At 39.8% G+C, this 20,638-nt stretch overlaps 1 protein-coding gene across 1 annotated transcript in view; it reads left to right on the top strand.

Annotated features, from left to right (window-relative positions):
• The first annotated feature begins 1,853 nt into the window (after positions 1–1,853).
• The window catches only part of mgat4c (MGAT4 family member C), a 135,738-nt gene continuing 116,953 nt past the window's right edge, over positions 1,854–20,638 (top strand). Inside the window, exon 1 of the mRNA XM_023325121.1 lies at positions 1,854–2,169. The gene's annotated coding sequence lies outside the window, so the exon portion shown is untranslated. The remainder of the gene's footprint in view (positions 2,170–20,638) is intronic.

Genomic DNA, 20,638 nt, shown 5'->3' with positions numbered 1-20,638 from the left:
GTCCATAACTGAATTCTTTCTAGTCTCTCTAGCTCTTTTAATTGTATAAAACATTGTCTTGTATTTCCCAGCTGCAGGTGTGTCTTAGGGAGAGAAATAGAGTGTTTTTCAGAAGAGAAAGAAAAGGGGAATGAAAACTGGGTGGGAATGCTGCTTCCTAATCTTGGGCTTAGGCTGCTGAAGAGGGTCCCTGTCAAAATGAGGCTTGGTTCAATTCCACTCTCCCTGTTATCTCCCCTTCATCAGTATTGAAAGGTAACACAAGCCTCTGAAGGCTTCATGGGACAAAACCTCTATTAAGTCCTTCAGACCCCTATTAGGTGAAAATTGATTTTTTTGACATAAATGTTTGGGCATCATGGCTCTAACTTTACCAGAACTGTCTCTGGCTAGGCTGCCTCTCAAACACACAACATCCTGAACCTGTGGGAAAAAAACTACAAATTCAACAGTGATTTTCTTTTACAATTCAGTCACATATGAGTGATCCTTACACCTAAGACTGTTTCATTTACATTATATTTAATCATTATTTGAACTGGACAGTACATCTTTGTAAACAGTTAAGATAAAAATGTGTGTCCACACATGCATGTAACAATGACTTTGTTTCTAAGGCCCATAGTAACAAATCTGGTGATATTCTTGGATCGATGTCTCTTTGGAAGATCCACTTTAACTACATGACCTTTTAATCCATGTCGGTACAGAACTGTGTTGTGGTGCGACGTCAGTCATCGTCTTCACAAGATATTTTGCTTTAAGGTTCATACTTTCCACACCAAACATGCTGTTGTGACCCAGAAGCCATCTTTCTCCCTGATCCTCATGGCGTCTGGATATTCAGGTAGTGTTTAATACTTTCATGTTTTTATTGGAGCAATTGAACAAGTTGCCCTCAGGCAGCTGAGAGTAGAGTTTAGAGTTGTAGCTTGAGCCTAAACCGACCCAAAGCTCGGGTTGGAACGGGCCAAAAGGATTTCCTTAATGGTTGGATTGGGTCAAGCTTGGGCTTCTGAGGCGCGTTTAATAAGCCTGCAATAGATACAAGACAAAGAAAACCAAACAAGAATGAACAATATAAAGTTGTACTAATCTATTTACTATAGTGTAAACAGAGTATAATGGGCAGCCGGCCCCGCCTTGATCCGCTCCTATAAGTCTGACATCCCACATGAATTGCACTTGACTCACCCTGCAGTCACAACAAGTGACAAGATGGCGCTGGAAGAAGGCCAACATGCTTACTTAAATGGTGGTACTTAAGGGGTAAAATCTTAAATAAAATAAAATATGTCTGGTTTATTTTGGGCTTGGGCCTAATAGCAGTTAATTAGTCGGGTCAGACTGAGCTCAGACACAACGCCACTGAGCTTGGGACGGATTTTTAAACTCTATAATGCAGGCAGAAAGTATAATAAACACATTGTTTTATACCTGTTCATAATCCAACAGTAATTACTTTTTACTTAATCTTATAGAAAGATGTACTTTACTGTTATTTTTTTTTTTTTGCCATTTAACTATTAAGTTATTTATTTATACAAATGTCTGTTTTTGTGCCACTTTTGATTATCTGCTGCAGCCCTTAACAGCATCACTAAACCCCTGAAAGTCACCGAACCCTCCCTACCCCTCAAATAACAAAAAAAAAAGAGAAAGAAAGAACTAAAAAAAATATTTAAAAAAATCTTATGTAGGTTCATCCATCTCCAGACCGTCTGTGTTGGACATCAGGATGCGCTCGTATCCGGCGGTGACAGGTGAATCTTCGGCCGTTCGTGCCACGCATGCACCGCGGGAGCGCACCGCCCTCCTGCCGCCGGGAGGAGCAGAGCAGAGCAGAGGAGGAGAGGAGAGGAGAGGAGCAGACCGGGAGCGCAGCGGCAGGAGTCTCAACACACAACGGGATGCGGTTCGCGATCTCTGCTGCTTGAATTCTAATTTCGTGTAACCTAAATCCGCAAAGTTTCCCTTCCGCGAGAGAGCGAGAAACCCCCGGCAGAGGACCGCTTCGGAAAATTTCGTGGCGGCGTCCCTCGGTTTCGTTCCTCCCGACTGAACCGAACCGCTCCGCAGCCGAGGTTGATGACAGTCTAACCGGGAGACGGGAGGACGAACAAGACATCTGCAGATGTGTGTGTGCAGCCGATGCGCAGCGCAGCGCAGGTGAGTGGATTTGTTGTGTTTCCGAGATGTTGGCTGTGTTTTTTTTTTTTTTTTCTTTTCGCGAGCTCAAAGTGTGTCAGGTAAAACAAAAACACACGTGGTCGGTCGGATCACGGCACCGGCAGCTTCACTCTGCCTCTGACCCGGCCCCGCGTGTCCAGATGGAGACCGGGTGTTAACTTTCTGCACGTCGGGCTGCAGCCTGTCTCCCAGCGTGTCTGCAGCGGTGCGCATCCCGCAGACCTGGAGACGGCAGCCCGGGGGGCGAGATGCAGGCTGGCGGCTGAGCTGATCGAGATCAAACCTGGTGATTGGCTGGTTGTTTAAAATCAGACTCAATGAAGAAATACATCGGTCATCCAGCAGATTGTCACGTCACCCTTTGAGTTAGTATCTGAATGTAAAAAAACAAAACAACTGGTGATGTGCATTTTCCGCTACCTCTAAAAATTCTTTAAACTCTGCGAAATTAGGGATAAATCTGAGCATAAATAATCCTCACTGTACAGTGACATGGAAAAGTATTCATATAGCTTGAACTTTTTCATATTTTGTCACGTTAAAGTCACAGATTTGTTTTTAAGATTTGATATGACACACACCAAAACCACAAGTTAAATGGTTTTTAATTCTTTAAATGAGACAATTTGAAAAGGGTGACATGCAGCCGTTTTCAATCCCATAAATCAATTCTTTGTTAAACCAGCTCCTCCTGCAGTTACAGCTGCAAACCTTTTTAGTGTAAAATTACCAGCTTTACATCTAGGGACTGCAGTGGCGCTTCTAGAATAAATTTACCAGGGGCGAATCATGGAGGCACCGAACCAAACCGTGAATAATTTTTAAAAAAGGGCAATATTTCACCATTTAAAATATTAACTGAGCCAACGAACCAAAGAGCTGCTTGTTTTTTTGCTTTTGTTTTTATTAATTTTTAGTGTAAAACTGTGAATAGAAACAGTGACAGTTTCTACTGTAGCTGTGTGATATGGAGTATATTGGTATCAATCCAACACCAGTAAGTACAGGGCCAGTACCACCAACACCGATACCGATACCAATAACCGATATTCATGACTTAAATTTGACATATCGTCCCACTTCTGACTTGTAGGCATTTTTGTTTTTTTTCTTTGAATTATTTTGTTAAAACCTACTAGAGAGTTTAGATAAAGTTCATATGTGTCTGCAGACAACTTTAATAAAAATGTTTACATGACAGATCAGAAAGAGAGACAAAACAAATTTGTGTGTCCTGTTCTCTAAAAAATACATGGTACATGAAAAGACTATTGATTTTGTATTATTTCTTCAGTGCAGGGGCCAAAGCAGGGGCCAAAGCAGGGGCCAGGACCTGTTAGTCCCTGTCTAGAATCATCGTCCATTATTGACTGAAATGGAAATATTTCTTTGCAGAATTATCCAAAAATATTAATGAAACTAGATGGAGAACAGCAGCATAACATAAACATAAGAACATAAGACAACAAATGCTTATGTTGTTTTCAACTTTTTACTTTGACTGGGCCATTCTAAAACATGAATGCTGCGGTTGAATGTTTAGGTTTGTTGTTCTGCTGAAAAGTAAACAATTTCCTAAACCAAGTTTTTCACAGCCTCCTAACAGGTTTTGCTTGTGGCAAACTGGATTTCTTTTAGCTTCCATGTCAAAAATGTCTTCCTTCCATAAAGTGTTGGACTAATAACCGAGCTGTTGACTCATGAATCTCTGCAGCCCCTCCAAAGCGACTTTGCACTTCTTAATTGGGTTGTATCCAAAGGCAGCTAGTTTTACTGAATCTCATTAATCAGACTAAAAGAAGCAGAGTTTTAAAAATTTTGTTCGGAAACCATTATTTTCATTCCACTTCCAATTTATTTACTAAATCAAAAACAAAAAGGAAAAGCGACGAAATTCAAATTGTTTTCTTTTTTTTTTTGCTTTCGATGTCAAAATTTGCCAACTTGTTCCAGGTAGGAACAATTTATCGTGTCGCTTATCATTTATTATGAACATTTCTTAACGTGGTAAGAATTTTGATATATTGTTTGTCACAATAAATTTCACTTAATGTCAGGAAAGAAAAACGGACTAAAATGTTTTTTTTTGTTTTTTTTTTACTATTTTCTCTACTGTTTCTTTCCACAAGAGCATAAAAATATCGGTTCATTAAAAATAAATGTGAATAAATTCAATCTTAATGTGCAGTTTGATATAAATAACAGGTACGTTTCATCCTGAAGGAGCTTATTTCAAATAGAGACGCTTTTCAAGGGCAGCATTTATGTTTGTAGTAAAAGAGAAGTAATAAATAGTTTTTTATCGTCATCACAATAGCACTAAAAAACATTGTGATAAAATTCTAAGTCCTTTGGCCCACCTCCTAGTTCCAGGAGAGAAATGCTTCAGCAAGGTCAAAATTTTTTCCACATTTTTATGGGAAAAGTTCAGACAACCATAAAGGTGTCATAGGACAGAGTCAGTCAGAGTCTAAGAGTAGCTGCATTTCTATTACAAATGTGCACAAACTTTGTCTACATTCAGCTAACTGACTCTAGCTGAATTTCACTTAACGTCGAAAAAACATAATTTTGCACTCGAGTGTCCAATAAAAAATGCAAATAAACTCAGACGTGACTTAAGTTTGTTCATATGAGTCCTATAAAAAACATTAAAATGGCCACAGAGTTGCATCATCTGCCAGAGCTGCTCATGTCCTGCGGTGCCAACGACAACTCCACGGCTCGTCTGAAAGGCCTGCAGCAAAACAGCAGCTCATTACAAGTGCAGCAGCCTGGCCGCCTCTGGCAGGAGGCTGCCGGCTCATTAGGGGTCACCGCGGGGCGAGACTCACACCACGAGCCTCTGCTTGTTACCGGAGCGCGCGCTTTTCCTGGAATGAATGCCTAGCGCGAGTCGGCTAGGCTGGAGGCGAGTCGGCCTCCAGCCGGATCTGTGCGTCGTGTCGAGGGCTGTTTTTATTTTTAATCCTCTCAAGTTACTTAGGAAGTCGGTGTTTAGAAGAGCTGAAAACATGAACGCGTCGTCATCGGGCTGACAGAAGCGCACTGGGACGTCATCCCCTCGTTTTCCTGGTCTGGTCTCTCCAAAGTTTAGCAGAAGGAGATTGTGGAGATTTCCAGATAATGCAGTTTATGTTGTGATTGTCGCTGTCTGACTCAGAGGTGTGTGACAAGGAAAATCTGGAGTGAGGCAGCGGAGAAGACAGGGCCGACCCACAACCCACAGCAATCTGAAAATAGCTCCCAGAACTGTGCTGTGCATGCTTCTATAATATTCCCATCTATCAGCTCAGCATGGTTTGTACTCTGTCAGGTTCCTGGAGCCGATTCTTTCTGTATGCTGTTGTTTTAGGGGCCCAAATTTCACTGATATGTAAAGCCGAATGCCATATCTTCATTCAACTACGCCGCAAAAACACAAAATCTTACAAAGTATTTGTGTGTGGTTTCTAGTGCAAATAATTTAGCACACAAGAAATAAGATGAAATGAACTTACTGTACATGTAAATTTTAAGCAAGATATCGGAGCTAGTCCTAAGTCAATAATTCCTTAATATTGATTTGAAAAATACTAGGTCAAGATTTTTAAAATTAAAATAATTAATTTGTTTCCATGTTATGCATGGGAAAAAATCGGAATATTTTCCACTTTACTTCTATGTTCTTAATACATATGGAGTTGATAACTACTCCACATGGTTTAACCAATCTGGTGGAGACGGATGCTGTTTTTGTCCTCTAATGCTTCAAGAAATGATCTGATTGGATGCTGGAAAAGATTATTGTTGTGTTCAAGCAGTGCTAAAAGGAGTTAGCCTATTAGCAAAGCTATTTATCTCAACGCTAAACAGGTTGGAGCAGCACAGACGTCCCCAATGCTAACTGCTAGAGTCCATATTTCTAACAAATTATTTGGTAACACTTTATTTGACGGGTCGTGAATAAGACTGTCATGACTTCTTGAATATTTATGACTGTCATTAACTTAGACAAAAATGTTTTTGTTATGACAACTTGACATTAACCAAGAAATCATGATCTGACATAAATTTTTTAATAAAAGTATTACTGATGAAACTTTAGAAATTATGTAGCTTTATGTTATTAAAGCTAAAGTTTAATCAGTAATACTTTTATAACAAATTTATGTCAGGTCATGATTTCTTGGTTAATGTCAAGTTGTCATAACAAAGTCATTTTGAATGTCAACTTTGTATTAAAAGTGTCATGATTTACCAAATGACACTTTATGACAACAGTCATCAATATTCATGAAGACTTACTCATGTTGATGACAGGTGTTATGACATGTTTATGACAGTCTTATTCACAACCCGTCAAATAAAGTGTTAGCGATCATTTGTTCTAAGTGCTTCCATGAATTATCAGAGGTTCCAGAAATACTGACAAGCTGAATGGGTAGAATAGCAGTTTGCACCAATATGACGAGTGAATAACTTAAAATAACAGATTAAAAACAGTAAACATTTTTGTTGTTGAACTCATATGTCTTACTTATTCAATAAATCAGCAGAAGCAAAAAGGGTTTTTGAATTGATTTCCTTAAACATGAAAATTCAATGTTAGTTTATCGTTTTTGATTAAAATGCGATTAATTACCGACCCTGCCAAAAAACAAATAAACGGAAAAAAAATTGAATCCCACTGCTAGCGTTGTCATAAAAATACAAGAAGTGAGCAGCTAAAAAAATCAACATCTCAACCTCTTGTACTGGCACTTTGGAGACGTAGTTACTGAAATGCAAATTACTATGAGAAGAAGAAACTATGAACACTCTTACTGTAAGAGTGCTGGTTGTGGTAACCCGGGTAATCGCTAAAGTGTGTCCTAAAGTTGTCGTAGTTTTATAATCATCACAAACCGTTACAGCAAATTGTCTCGTCATAAAGGTGTAATTTGGCCTTCTCTCTATATAAATAAATATAACTACTCACAGTAAAAAGGAGAAGAAATTATTTGAACGCTTTTCGAATGTTTTTTTTTTTTTTTTGAGAAAAATCAGGATCAGGATAAACAGGTTTTGTGGCAGGTGAAGGTTTTACAAACCAAATCTGCCGACCATAGACCATATCTGTTTTTCATCCCCTGCTTCACAGAGCTCAGTGTCACAGTAGAAAACATAATTTCACAAACTGGAATTCTGAAAATAAAATTGTGGAATGAAATACAACAATTTTGACAAACAAACATTTTTTTATAAAAAGTTTTTCCGCTAGGATGAGGGAGTAAAGTTTTTTGGCTGTATCAAAATAAGTGTATTCTGTAAAACTGTAATGGAAACACTTTTTTTTTTCGCATCACACGAGCCACATGACCAACAAGCAGATGTTATTGCTGGCAGAAAGACAACAGGAAGTGGTTGGAGGATGATGGCGCCGCATGTTTTTTAATGACATATCACATGAACAAACTTATTTATATGTGATTTTAATTGTTTCCTATGTAATGGAAACGCCGCAATTGCATAATTGAGTTTTTTCAGTATTAGTTTTGTGCACGTTTGTAATGGAAACAAAGCCAATGGCTTGTTGAGGTTTATCCCCACTCTGTCCTGCTACTTCAATATCATACATGAATCTTTTTAAAAAATGTGATCTTAGTAACCACAAAAACATAATACTGACTAATAGTCTTAAAGCTACAGCATAAAGTTCCATACTATTTCTCAGCACATGCATTCACACTCAATTAGCACTCCTGGCAGAAGCCAGAGCAGTGTGCGCGCACACACACACACACACACACACGCACACACACACACACCACAGAGCGTAGAAACAATTACCGTATCCGTGTGCTCTGTTTGCCCTTCTTGGACATAATGGTTCCGCCTCACGGAGCGGCAGATGCCAGCTCCGGCTGTGAGAATGAGACAGAAGTCTGGCCAGAACTAAGTAAATGGCTAACAAAAAAATAAATAAAAAGACTACTCTTCATAAAGTGACTAATTCAGTCACATTTCATCCATATTGTACGAGAAATTTAAATAATTCCCAAAGAACAGACTTCACAGTCTTGCAGAAGGTGACGCTTTTCCTTCATACTTTGCTACCAGGTTTAATTTCCGTCTGATATGTTTGGAATCGATGTTCAAGTCTGGTTTACTTTACAGTCTCTTTTCTTTTTATCTCAAAGACATAGTTGAGTATTTTTAATAACTGTCATAGTCTTTGTGTAAGTATAAACCCGGATCACTTGGGTCGAGTAGACTGAACAAGCCAAGCCAGTCACAAGCTAATCACAGATGATTTCCACAGATTCTGCAGAGACGGTCCCGACTGTGGCTCACTTCATTTATTTGTGAAAGGTTAGACAAATGCCAGAAATAATTGTTGCTCTGCCTCTCAACTGTACTCTCCGGTCCCCGGAGTTTTGACGTGTCGATTTTCTGAGGTGTTGCGGGTCATGAGTGCCTGCGTGGCTAACTGGGCTTCTGCCAGGCTAACGTTGGGAAAACCAGGGCTACCAAAGATGGGGGCTGGGGGGAGATGAAGCCATCTCTAGTGACAGCAGGAAGTGAGATTTTTTGTCTGCGCTCAGAGAAATCTTAACGTCAACTGACGTGAGTTACCGACACACTTCCTGCCTGGCGGAGAGAGCCAAAGAGTGGACTGAAATGCTTGTTATCAAGCCAAGATTAGCACAGGAAGGAGAGAGAGAGCGAACCCTGGCAGGAATCCAGACTGTATATTCATATACTCCAAGATGCATTGATGTTGCTGTCAAGTGGAAGACCAACAAAGCAAAGCTGGAATCTTGATATCTATTAAGAGCAGGAGGATGAGGGGTCTCAGGCTGTGGCTGTGATAAAAAGCCCCCCAGCGTGATTAACACGAGGTTCCTTCCTCAGAATCCGTCGTAGTCCGACACCTTCTGGGTTTTAATGCGTTCGCCCTCAACGCAGAAGGCAGCGGGTGAAGATACTTTTAAAGGCAGAATTATTTCTTAACTAAGAGGGGAAAGAACACTCCAGGAATCATTTATTTCCTGGTAGGAGAGAAATAAATCAGCTTCAATTTGCAGCTTCTCTCCTCTTGGTACATTTGCTTCAATTTTCCATCCATTTACAATTTCAGGTAAATCACCGGCACTGCAGTAAGCCTCAGACAGCAGGTAGAATTGCGACCACCCTTACAGATGTGTTCGTTATGTCCTAATTGATAGCACAAATATTGGAAATGTTTGATGGAAGGGACATATATTCTGTGGATGTGTTTTCATTTGTCAGATATTCTATACCCCATGTAGTTTTCTTTCCTCAAAATGTGTTTTTCAATCAAATTTATTAGTATAGGACATTTCAGCAGCACGGCAGTTCAGAGTGCTTTACAAAATGAAGACATAAACACATCATAAACATAGTCAACAGTTGCTAAAACCAGTAACAGACATTAACCCTACAAGACCTAAGTTTCAAATACCCATCTGGATATTTTTGCTTATTTTAATTGCACACAGTTCGTTAAATGTTCTGCGAGTAAATATATTTGCCCATTTATCCATAACAACTGGAACTTTCAATATCTAGGAAGTCGTTTTCCCAATTTGCCGTCTATCAATAGATTGCCCCTCAGATTAATTTCACTCCCTGCTATAGCGGGGGTGAAATTACTATAATAACCCGATATTGGTTGGAAAGTGCAACGTCTTCCCTTTTAGGAACCACTGGAATTTTTCCGATAGCGATAAGTGTGGCGGAGTTACAGTAATGAACATTTGGCTGGCTCATCGCCGCTACGTTTGGTCTGGAAGGGTTAAATAGGAACTACAGACTAGTCTGAAGACCTTCCTTAAAAAGGCCCAACTTCTTTCAGCTTACTTTTCATCCATCCTCTAGCAATTCTCTTTTCCCCTGTTGTACTCGACTCGACTCCCCATATTGACTTCCTGTGTGAGAGGTTCATAACCACATTCCCATTATTCTGTAGCGGGAACCTTTGTACCAAAAGCTCAGAGAGAAAAGCTTCAACCTTCTCGCTGCGCCTGAGATTGGTGAATCCTGCTGTGGTTTAGCTTCCAGCTGTTAGAGAGTCGACTGTGAGCCATTTACGCCGTGCTTCCCCTCATACACATTAGTTCGTTACCACTCTGGTCGGACAAAAGCCTTCAAATTCTCCATATTCCTAACAAACACGGAAGGGGACTGCTTTTCGAAAAGTAATACAATTTGTAGACTTATATGGAACTGATTAAATTGCCTCTTCATAAACTTTAATTTGCGTGGAAATAATAGGAAAAGTTAACATTACAAACATAGGAAATAAGTTATTTTATCATACAGTGGATCATTTATCTCTTTGCAAACTGGGAGTCTGTGCTTTTATAGAGTGATCTGACGTAACTTGACAGAATCACTAGCTGCTCCCACTGAGGGAGCTACTAGTTTTTTTTCCAGTTTGGGGGGGAGATGGCTTTTCCAAAATTCTGCAGCTGAACTTGAGTAAGAAGTCAATTTCATTGCACCAGTTCATTTGTGATAAAACGAGCTGAGCGGTTCTGAGGTCCGGCTTACCCAGTCCTGCCTCCGAGGGCTTTTGGGAGGATCTTGCCGCTTGTTCGCCAGTAAACAGTTCCCAGTGATTTTTGCCGTGTTAGCTGTCGGATTGCTACATTGCTTGGTACCAGTGCATCGGGAACCGACGCCAGGGGCCATTTCTTGGATATGTCAAGGGCGCTGACAGAACAGCAACAGTTTTCCAACTGAAGAAGGCTCGGCTGTCTTGGTACATTTTGAGCCAAAGCTGCTCAGATCCAAAACATTCAGCCAAGAGCAACACGTTAGAAGCACTGGATCATCATTCAATATGAACACCGTTCCACTTTTTGAGATTGTTTTCCATTTACCTATAATTGAATTGGTTAACCAAGTAGTTAATGCGTTGACGTGGCAACATACCACAAAAAATAATTTGATATGGTGGAAAATTCCATGTCATTTCTTTATTAATTGGTTAGTTTGTTGACTTTTTTTAAATAAATACTCTGGGGGCACTCATTGGTTCTGCATGTCTAATTTTTGGCTGAGAAATTCTGATATTGGTAAAAAAAAAAAAAAAGGACTGGCATTGAGCCTTTCTACATGAAACTAATTAATTTGTGTTCTGTACGGGTCTATTTGTAGTTTGCTTGGGAACTTAAAAGTCAAACGTTGTTTTTTTTTTATACCTCGTTTACCACCAATTTTTTTTGTCAAAGTTTGATGTGAATACAATGATGAACCTGCTGTCACTGGCAACTAGGAAGCATCTCGTATTCTACATGAACGTTTTTTGAATAAAGTAAACAGATGTAAACCAAGTTGACCCTTGCTTCAGATCTACATAGCTAAGCCATTGAGTTATTTTGTAGTTTATAAATAAATTAGGTTTGAGCCCTTAACTGATAAATGTAGCAATGAGCTAATAAAGTCAGAACAATGATCGATATTTACTCCGTTTTTGGTACAATTAATAGTACGGATACGCAAGATATCGGCATTGACAGACTGTACTATTGAATGTTTGCCATTTATATATTGTACTGGTTCATTTATTGCTTATTGATTATAGCAGCAATGTTAGTATTTCATATTGACATTGACCCAAATTTCCATATTGGTGGATTGTATACGTTTTACCTGCGATTTCAAAGTTCATTTCAAATATACAGGAAATGCCAAAACCAGAGGCAGTTTAGCAAACAAAAGCTTCAGCTCCAATGAGCTGCTAGCTTAAAATGTGGCCTTTTGCCATGTCAGGTCTTTTGCTGGATGTTTCCTTGACTCTAGGAAAAAAATCATTAATTCTGTTCATCTGCACATATTTCTTAAAAATAAAAATAAATTAACTTTTAAACAACTTCAGAAGTCCTGTAAAGTTCAAGATGATTTTCTAAAATTATTAAAATGTGTTGGTTTTTGAAGTATTTAGGATTAGAAACTTTTTCACTCTATTATTCATAATTCCTTTTTTTTTGGAAATTTAATCTCAACTATTTCACATTGCAGTTTTGTTAGCTGCCTTCTACATTTCACGTCTGACACGACACAAGACACGACACGTTTGCACACATCTCATACGGTTATGAGCTGCAGCAACATAAAAACGGGAGCGCTGTCGTGCGTTTCACCAGAACCACGTGGACGGAGATCCGTCCAGTTGAACGTTGCAGCAGAAGCAGTTCATTTCCATTTACTCTGCTCCTCGGGGCTTCAGTGTCTGCAGCAAACGTCTACAGTTCTGCAGAACAACCCGGTTTGTCACGCAGCGACCCGGTCGCCGAGCTCCCAGGTAACCATGGTGCACATGAAATTAGCATCCTGTTTGTAGCATAAATAAAGTCACATTTCATCACTGTGTTTGATCGGCTTCAGCTTATTGTTTGAGATACTTCGACCGGTCAAAACCGGACTAATTTTTAACTGAAGACTTGGTTTGTATTGTTCAAAATCAATCTGTGCTCAGTGAGAGCGTTTATATACAGTTATATTCAGTATATTAAAATATGCATTTGAAAAAAGCTACTGCGTCAGATGAAAAGTACCATCTGAATATAAAAACTTTAAGTAGGCATTAAAACATACTTTTGATTACACCCACATTTGTGCATTAAAACAATCTGATATAATATTCTAATCTTTAATGTTGTTTGTTCATTAACTTTGAGCAGAAAACTATAATTATGGGAAAAAAAAGGATTGAAACATCAGCGTGTGTTGAATTAATCTATATGATGCATTTCACTTAGAGAATTGAGCTGCTGAAGTAAATGAACTTCATAATAATAATGTAACGTTGAATATTGCTGCATATGAATGCTGATTTTCTTATCTTTGAAATCCATTTTTTGATTATTTTCACAAAACAAATAGTTTAGGTGCCATCCACACGCTGCGTTTGATTTTTTCTCTTTACTTGAGAATTATTTGGACCTGTTCTGACGACTTCAATGTATTTTACATTTCTTTAAAGCAGAAGTAGGTCCTTTGTCAAGCTGCAATCTGAACGCTAGCTTCGGTATCATCCAAGAGAATCATGCATATCAATCATTTGGGCATAGATTTAACACATAATCTTTCCTCCCTCCATCAGGGTTAAAAAGATAAAACATTGAGAGAACTCTTTTATATATTAAAGTCAACCTATGAGAATTGTTTTATCTTGTAAGATTGCACTGAAAGTTAGTAGATTGCTTGGCAACACTACCAAATGTCAAAGAAAGGAAAAAAGGAAGAATTAAAGGAAAGATGGAGAATTACCATTTGAAATACGCATCTCTGACGGAGAAGTAAAGACCAGAGGCAAACCGTGTTGAGAAGTTGGTGGAAGGATGGCTGAGATAGTCTGCAGAAGTACGCTGTCGTGCCATTGCTCTACTTTTTTCTTTTTTTTGTCTTCACACCAGCTGTTGATGAAGCGTTGAGCAGCTTTGATCAGAGCGAGTAGGTGGAATGAGACTGACAGTACAGATGTGGACCTGAAGGCGACGCCGGCTTCCTGCATTATTTATCTCTCATAAAAGAATTTTAATTCGTCGGGGTGTGAAAGCGCGAACATTTCTGGAGCTCTGCTTTTAATAGCTGCAGCACATTCAGACTACAGAGTTCAATTAAGACAATAAAAATCAGGACAAAAACTTTTCGGACACAATAATATGTAGAAGTCATTTATTGGAAGACCGAAGCGGACTCCCGGGCGCCGCAGCTAGACGTAGCGTTCCTCAGTGAGCCGTTTAAGGTTGGGAAAAGTCCCATTGACAGAAATACAAACTTCAAATGTCAGCATTTGCTCAAAGCGCCAGGGGAAGAAAATTCAAATGGCACAGCTGATGCACCTGCAACTGAAGCCGTTTGTTGTTTCACTAATCCATCAGCAGCAACCCAGACAACGCAGGTGCTCCGGCAGCAGCTACAGGTCTGGAGATTATTGCTGGAGCTGGAGGCCTGGAGTTCACTTAGAAAAAATGGTGAAAGTGCTAAAATATGCTTTTCAGAAGTGTTTCGCCCCTCCCAGCCCTCCTCCTGCACAGGCAGACGTTACTTTTTTAGGAAATGCCACAAATACGATCTTTGTTTTGTTTTTGTATTGTATTTGTTGGCTGTGTAAAACACTAATGTCCAGGTTCAACTAGTCAATATGTTGCATGTTTTATGCTTGGGAAATTGGAAAAGTCTTTTTGTGCACTTTGTAGTGATAACATTTACTGAGGTCGTGGTTCCTGGTCACTGGCCACAACAAAACCAGGAGCATATCTCCCAGGAGGGATTTGAGTTCTTTACAAAGTGTGGATTCTCAGGTTTCTACTGATGTCAAACACATAGAAATATATATTTTTTTAAATGAGGGAGATGTGGACATTTTAATTTTGGCACTCTGTAAGCAAGATTAGGGAATAAATAGGCTTCAAAGTTTCAAAAGAATTGTCCCTAAACCTGATCAGTGTGTGAATAGTCAAAGCCCGGTACTTTAAACAGCTGTGGTTTGGTTTACATGAAAAACAAATCATTATTCTCTGTCTACAGCCTGACCGTTGCCTTCCTAACCTATTCTATTTGACTCAAATCTCGCTTCACTACTCGGTCTGACTTTTCTCCTAATCACTTAGATTCCTCCCGTAGAATTTCAACCAGGCCAATCAGCACACAGAAGGAGAAGTTGTGAACCACTGTACTGTTTCAGAATTGTAGTCTGCCTGTAGTTTTAGCAACGGCGATGGAGGAAGTGAACGTAGCCCTTCAGTCTGTGTTGGCCAACGCTTCCAAATATTGAGTCAACATTAACAGCCGCCTGGTTCGGCTCTGAACTTCCCTCTTTGCAGTGCAGGAAGGTTGTTTACAGCGCAGGCAAGCTTCATAGCAGCAAACGTTTCATACATCACAGGACTATCTTAGACCCTCTGTACAAAACAAAGTTGACAAAGTTCATTTTCTCTCCTCATCTCTGCTACATCCATTCTGTTTACCTGTCTTGCGTAGCCTGCTGACCTCTCTCTGTCTGACTTCAGTACACAGACACACACATATAGGAATCTCTGTACATGGAGGGGATCCTGTGTGTGTCTGCTGTGGAACTACAGGCAGACTTTGTGTCGTGGAAACTTTTGTTGCTTTTTCCTTGAACGACTGGTCGTACCAGACTGGTCGTACCAGACTGGTCGTACCAGACTGGTCGTACCAGTGCGGCTTCAAGTTTTTTTCCTGATGCACCATTAAGAAATTACGTTGCATTTAAAGACTTGTGCTGTGTTGTTTTTGTAAGGCAAAGACTAATAAAGAAAATGAAAACAATAAAGATATCTTATTTTGAACTATTTACTGTTATAGGAATAAAACACTAACGTTTTTTTTTTCCTACTACTACATGGCTCCTAAACCACCTGTTGGTTTTCTTACAATTAATACACTAGAAATACTGTAAGTAAAAAAGTAAAACTGTCATATTGTCATGATAAAAAGAAATTCTGTAGAATTAAAATGTTTCCTTTTTTCCTAACATTGCTATGAAATGGTTGAAGTTTTCAACTTCTGTAAACATAATTAATTTAGTTTGAGCAATATTTTTCAGCTGTTGAATCTAATCGTTTTTGCCATATCTATTACTATTATTATTTTTAAACTGTCTATTTGGATGTTCATTTATGTATTATTTTTCACATTTATATCTCGATGCAAGAAGATGACTATGTACACCTTCGTAACAATTCAACATGATTTTCTGGGGTAGCCAGGACTTTTTAAAAGTGGGGCCATGGCCCTTCCTGACCCCCCTATTGGCTGCGCCACTGTGCTTTGTTGGAAGCGTCATTCATCAAAGCAGGATGCTGTTGGAAGCTCTTTGAAGATACTCTGTTAAAGTATCTTTAAAGATCCTTAAAGTATCTTTCAGGATTCAGTAATCCTGAAAGATACTATAAGCCTGGTAAAATAGTAACTTGTTTTTCTTCTCTAATTAACACGCTTTCAACCAAAAGGAAAGATGACATTACTGCTTGTATCTATCAGACTGAAAACTGCATCCAAAATCCTGTAAATATGGAGACACGGTTTCATCATATAATCCTTTGTCATCATCCCTTAAACAGAGATCCTGAATTCTTGAGGTCTGTCCCACCCTGCTCTGACCCTGAACTGTAATTAGTTTAACCCGCCACTTGTCTTTATGCTACACTTTATATGGAGGACAGAGTGGAAAGTGTTGGAGATGGTGTGAAAACATTGGTCCTCTAGGGCCACAAAGCTGGGACAACAAGGAGAGAAGGCTGGAAAAACCTCTGAGAAAACAGGCTGTTGGCTGCTACCATGGAGATAGGTGTGACACTTTGGGGAATAAAGAGTGTGGAGTGGAAAAACTGGAGGGTGCGGACGGACGGAGGGCTCTTGAGAGACCTGGTGAACAAATGAGACGGTGACATGTGCAGGATTGATAGAAAAAAAAAGAAAAGATGACAACTTACTGCCTGGCTACTCTTCGCCATCACAATGAGCGTTGGTCCCACATCTCCGAGAGCCAATTATCTCCTCCTGCATGACTTACTGAGATCATTTAGACTCGGTGGCGAGCGCGTCACACACCAACACTGAGCAGGAGCGTGCGCTGGGAGCCTTACACGCTTTAGGTAGGCGAGTGCGTGGATTTGACTTTGTGACGGTGCCGCCACAAGAGGCGACACGGTTCAATCCGTAGTCTCGGTGTGCTGCTGCGCTGGTGTTGGTTTCCTGGCTGATTGTTTCACTGAGGAATGTCTGACTTGCCTCTCTAGCGTTCGTTCTCCCTTTCTAATTCACACCCGCACCTGGTTTGCCATTTGTTCTCCATCTTCTTTTGGCGTCCTTTCAGGCTTCTTTGTAGTCGTTTTTGCCTCTTTCTTTCTAGACTTGACATTAGTTGCGTTTCCATTGACCATATAGTTGCTCAAAATGGAATTATAAAAATAATTTCGCTTGATGGAAACGCAACAATTTCAAAAGAACTTCTGTTTCTTGATGAAAAGTTTCTGCTTTAGGATGAGGTGGTTTTTCAGTTGTATCGAAATTAGTGTATTTTGCAAAACTGTAATGGAAACACTTGTCGCATTACAGGAGTCAAGTGATCATGAAACAGATATTACTAAGACGAAAAAGACAACAGGAAGTGGAAGGAGAATCACAGTGCAGTATGTTTTGAACTGTTTCTTATTTAATGGAAACACCGCATTTTCAAAATAGTTTTTCCCCCCTTAGTGGAATATCAACAAAGTTTTGTGCACCTTTGTAATTGGGATGCAACTACTGACTGCTGAGCAGACTTTGACAGCAAAAATATGGAGTAAATACATCATAGTTATATAGCACTATCATAAAAGTTTAAACAAGAAATGTATGACACTATAGGATAAAGAGCTATTTCCTACTGCTGCTGTTATAATATGTATAACTTCAATTTAGAATTATTTGTGGTATTTATTATAATAATAATAATAATAATAGATGACAGTAATAAAAATGTTTTAAGTTTCTCAAAGTCTTTTTGCACAAGTACTGCTCTAAAATGAAACTACCCATTATTAATTCAGTATGCATTCAGTAATGTAGAGCTGCATCATGTAATATAACATAAGGTAACATACTATAATTGCTAGAGGACAGTCAGCTAATTGTGGCTCATTAGCTATGAGTGGCTGGCTAGCTAACTGTCAGTGGGAAGCAACAGAACTAGCTAGCAATAGAAAGCTATTCACAGGAATAGCGGTTAGTGGGAAGCTTGCTAGCAATGAGTGGTTAGCTATGATTGGCTAGCTAGCTAGCTAACCATCAGTGGGCAGCAACAGAGGACACAGCCCTGCCTTACTGCTGACTGTCCTTCTGGAACTTTCTCTGGCATTCTTTTGAAAAATCTAATTTGTTTTTCCACAGGAAGGTGTGGTGTGCGCGTTTGAAAACATATCTTACCAAGCCAGAACCGACCCATGGCCGGTTTCTGACATGCGCTGCTGCGCCTAACCGTTAGCCTGCTCAGCCGGGCTGCACTTTGCTTTGTTGACCTGTTTCATGTTTCAGCTTCTCAGAAGCTCACGAGCTCATCCCTCTGATGAATTTGCCTCCTAATTAGTCCAGCTTTTAGCCTTCTTAGACTTTGCTGGAGGCACAAACACGCATTGTTGTCACTTTGTCATGTTTGTGTTTTCTTCCCACTGAGACATCTTCACATCCTCACAGCTCTGTCCCGTCTCACCCTTCCTCCCTGCTCCTGGCTCATTGTAAACACTGAGAACTTCATTTCATGTTGGAATGGAGCAGAGGTTACCTGCTCCTCCGCTGTCCCATTTCAGCGGCTGCAGCGATAGCGGCGAGTCTCGTTTCGCCGGCCCGCTCAGCTCTGTTTCATACCTTTGTCTGCTCGTTGTGATTAACTGCCAGCCCTCGTGGCTCGGGTGATTTCTGCTTTGTGTCGAGAGCCCGGCTGCAGACGGCGCTGTGTGAAGAGAAGAGGTTATGGAGCTGGAGGCGTGGAGGGATTGGAGGATGGGACGGCTGCCGGGACTGGAGGGTCAGCTGATCAGCTCTGAGATGAGCGAGATTTATGAACCCCCCCCCCAGAACAAAGCTGTGTCTCCTGAGAGAACTGGAACCATAAATCAGGGAGAACTGGGTCAGATCGGGTCAGCGCTCATCTGCTCAGTGCTGATCTCTTTTCCTAAAGGTGTGGGGCACTTTTTTTTTTTTTTCCTACCTGACACTTTAAGTGACTTTTTTCAGCCTTTGCTGCTGGTTTTTGCAGACCTGATATCCCGACTGGTCACATTTTTTTTTCTTGCCCGTACAAAAATGTTCAGAAAAGTTCTTTGAACGTCACATTTTTTCATGTCAAACCACAACACATGGTTTTCTGCTCCATGCAATTTGTTTCATCCCCCTGGTGGCAATAGTATGAAGAGGTGACTGATGTAGAGCTGTGTATCATCTATAATAGCTCATTTTATTTCCTGTAATAACCTGAGCTAGTGGGAAAATATAGATATTGAATAAGAGGAGTCCCAGGATTGACCCTTGTGGTATCCCGTTTATGACTATTGAAGTTACATGCTGCAGCTTTAACATCAGTACAGCGTAAGGATAATGTGTTGCCTATTTTTTTTAAATTAACCAATAATATTTAGACAGCAAAAGTGCTTAATAAATTATTAATTTTTTATTTTTATTTTATTTTTTTACAAAATTTGAAGCCGGTGAAGCTGAAATGATGCTACTTGAGCAGTCTCTTTTGAATCTGTATACTCCAGTTAATGATTAATCAATAACCAAATTAGTAGATGATTATTTCAATAATCAGTTCATCACTGAATCTGATTGTTTCAGTCTGTAACCTGTATAGTGCAGTATATTCAGATTTTTTTTTTTTTTTGGTCTTTAAAATACCAGAATTTGCAACATTTTCTTTGTGACGAAGTCCTTTTTAAAAACCAAATCAGATATTGCGATCAGTTACTGAGTACTGCAGCTGCATTTTTTTAGCAAATATATTTTTTGCTGTTACTTGATTCATCTCTTGGATGGACACGTTTTACATTTACTTGAGTAGAAATTTGTTGAAGTAGTACCACTTTGTAGGAATTTCTTGCTTTCTCGATCACTCCTTTGAAAGAAAACATGGCAATGCAATTTAATTTAATGAAGTTACAAGTAGTCAAATTAAGTTTATCCAAGTAAATATATCAAGTTTATTAAGTCGTCGTGTTAAACAAACATGAATAAAGTAAGCTTGACTAGCTTAATGCGATTACATGTAACAAATGAACTAAATTGATCTAAGTTGGAGTTCCATTCTCTCTTTTTGGGCGTCCATTATTTTCACCTCGGTATTTCATTTCCCTGTGCAGAAAATCCCAGGAAGACACATTCAACGTTGTGGTTGTAATGTGATGAAATGTGATAAAGTTCAAGGGGCCTGAATACTTTTCCTAGTCTCTGTAAGACACAGATTTTCTGGCATGTCAATCACGTCTGCCAGCGAATGAATGTTTTGTGTTTAAAAAGCCCATTAGCTGCTCTAAGTGAGTCACCAGTAATCCTCCCATTATCTCCGGCTACGTTCACACTGTTGGCCTTTAGTCTCTGCTCGCCTTAATCGCCCTAATTATATCATATTTGTCTTTATGAGAGGCTGATGAAAATGAAACGGCGGCGTTCTCGTCCTGGCAGCGACTTGCAACCGATTACACGCGACGCATTATGCTCCCCAATCCCCCGGTCTGTTTGATTCCGGTCGCTGGTTTGACTAGTCGTGTGATTTGTCTTCCTCAGGGCAGCCGGAGCCAAAAGTGAAAAATTGATTTTTCAGCTGAAGGATTAGCATCAGAGTTATTGCTATAGGCGTGCATTACATTACAGTGATTCACGCTGCCTCCATGCGTCAAAGCGGGCCGAGGAAGCTCTTCATTATCAGATGCATAGGGCTGATTTTACAGGA

Source organism: Xiphophorus maculatus, chromosome 2, assembly GCF_002775205.1.
Source record: "Xiphophorus maculatus strain JP 163 A chromosome 2, X_maculatus-5.0-male, whole genome shotgun sequence".
In the NCBI taxonomy this organism is placed as follows: Eukaryota; Metazoa; Chordata; class Actinopteri; order Cyprinodontiformes; family Poeciliidae; genus Xiphophorus; species Xiphophorus maculatus.
The sequence above is the reverse complement of the archived record's forward strand: the minus strand, read 5'-3'. Positions and strand labels throughout refer to the sequence as shown.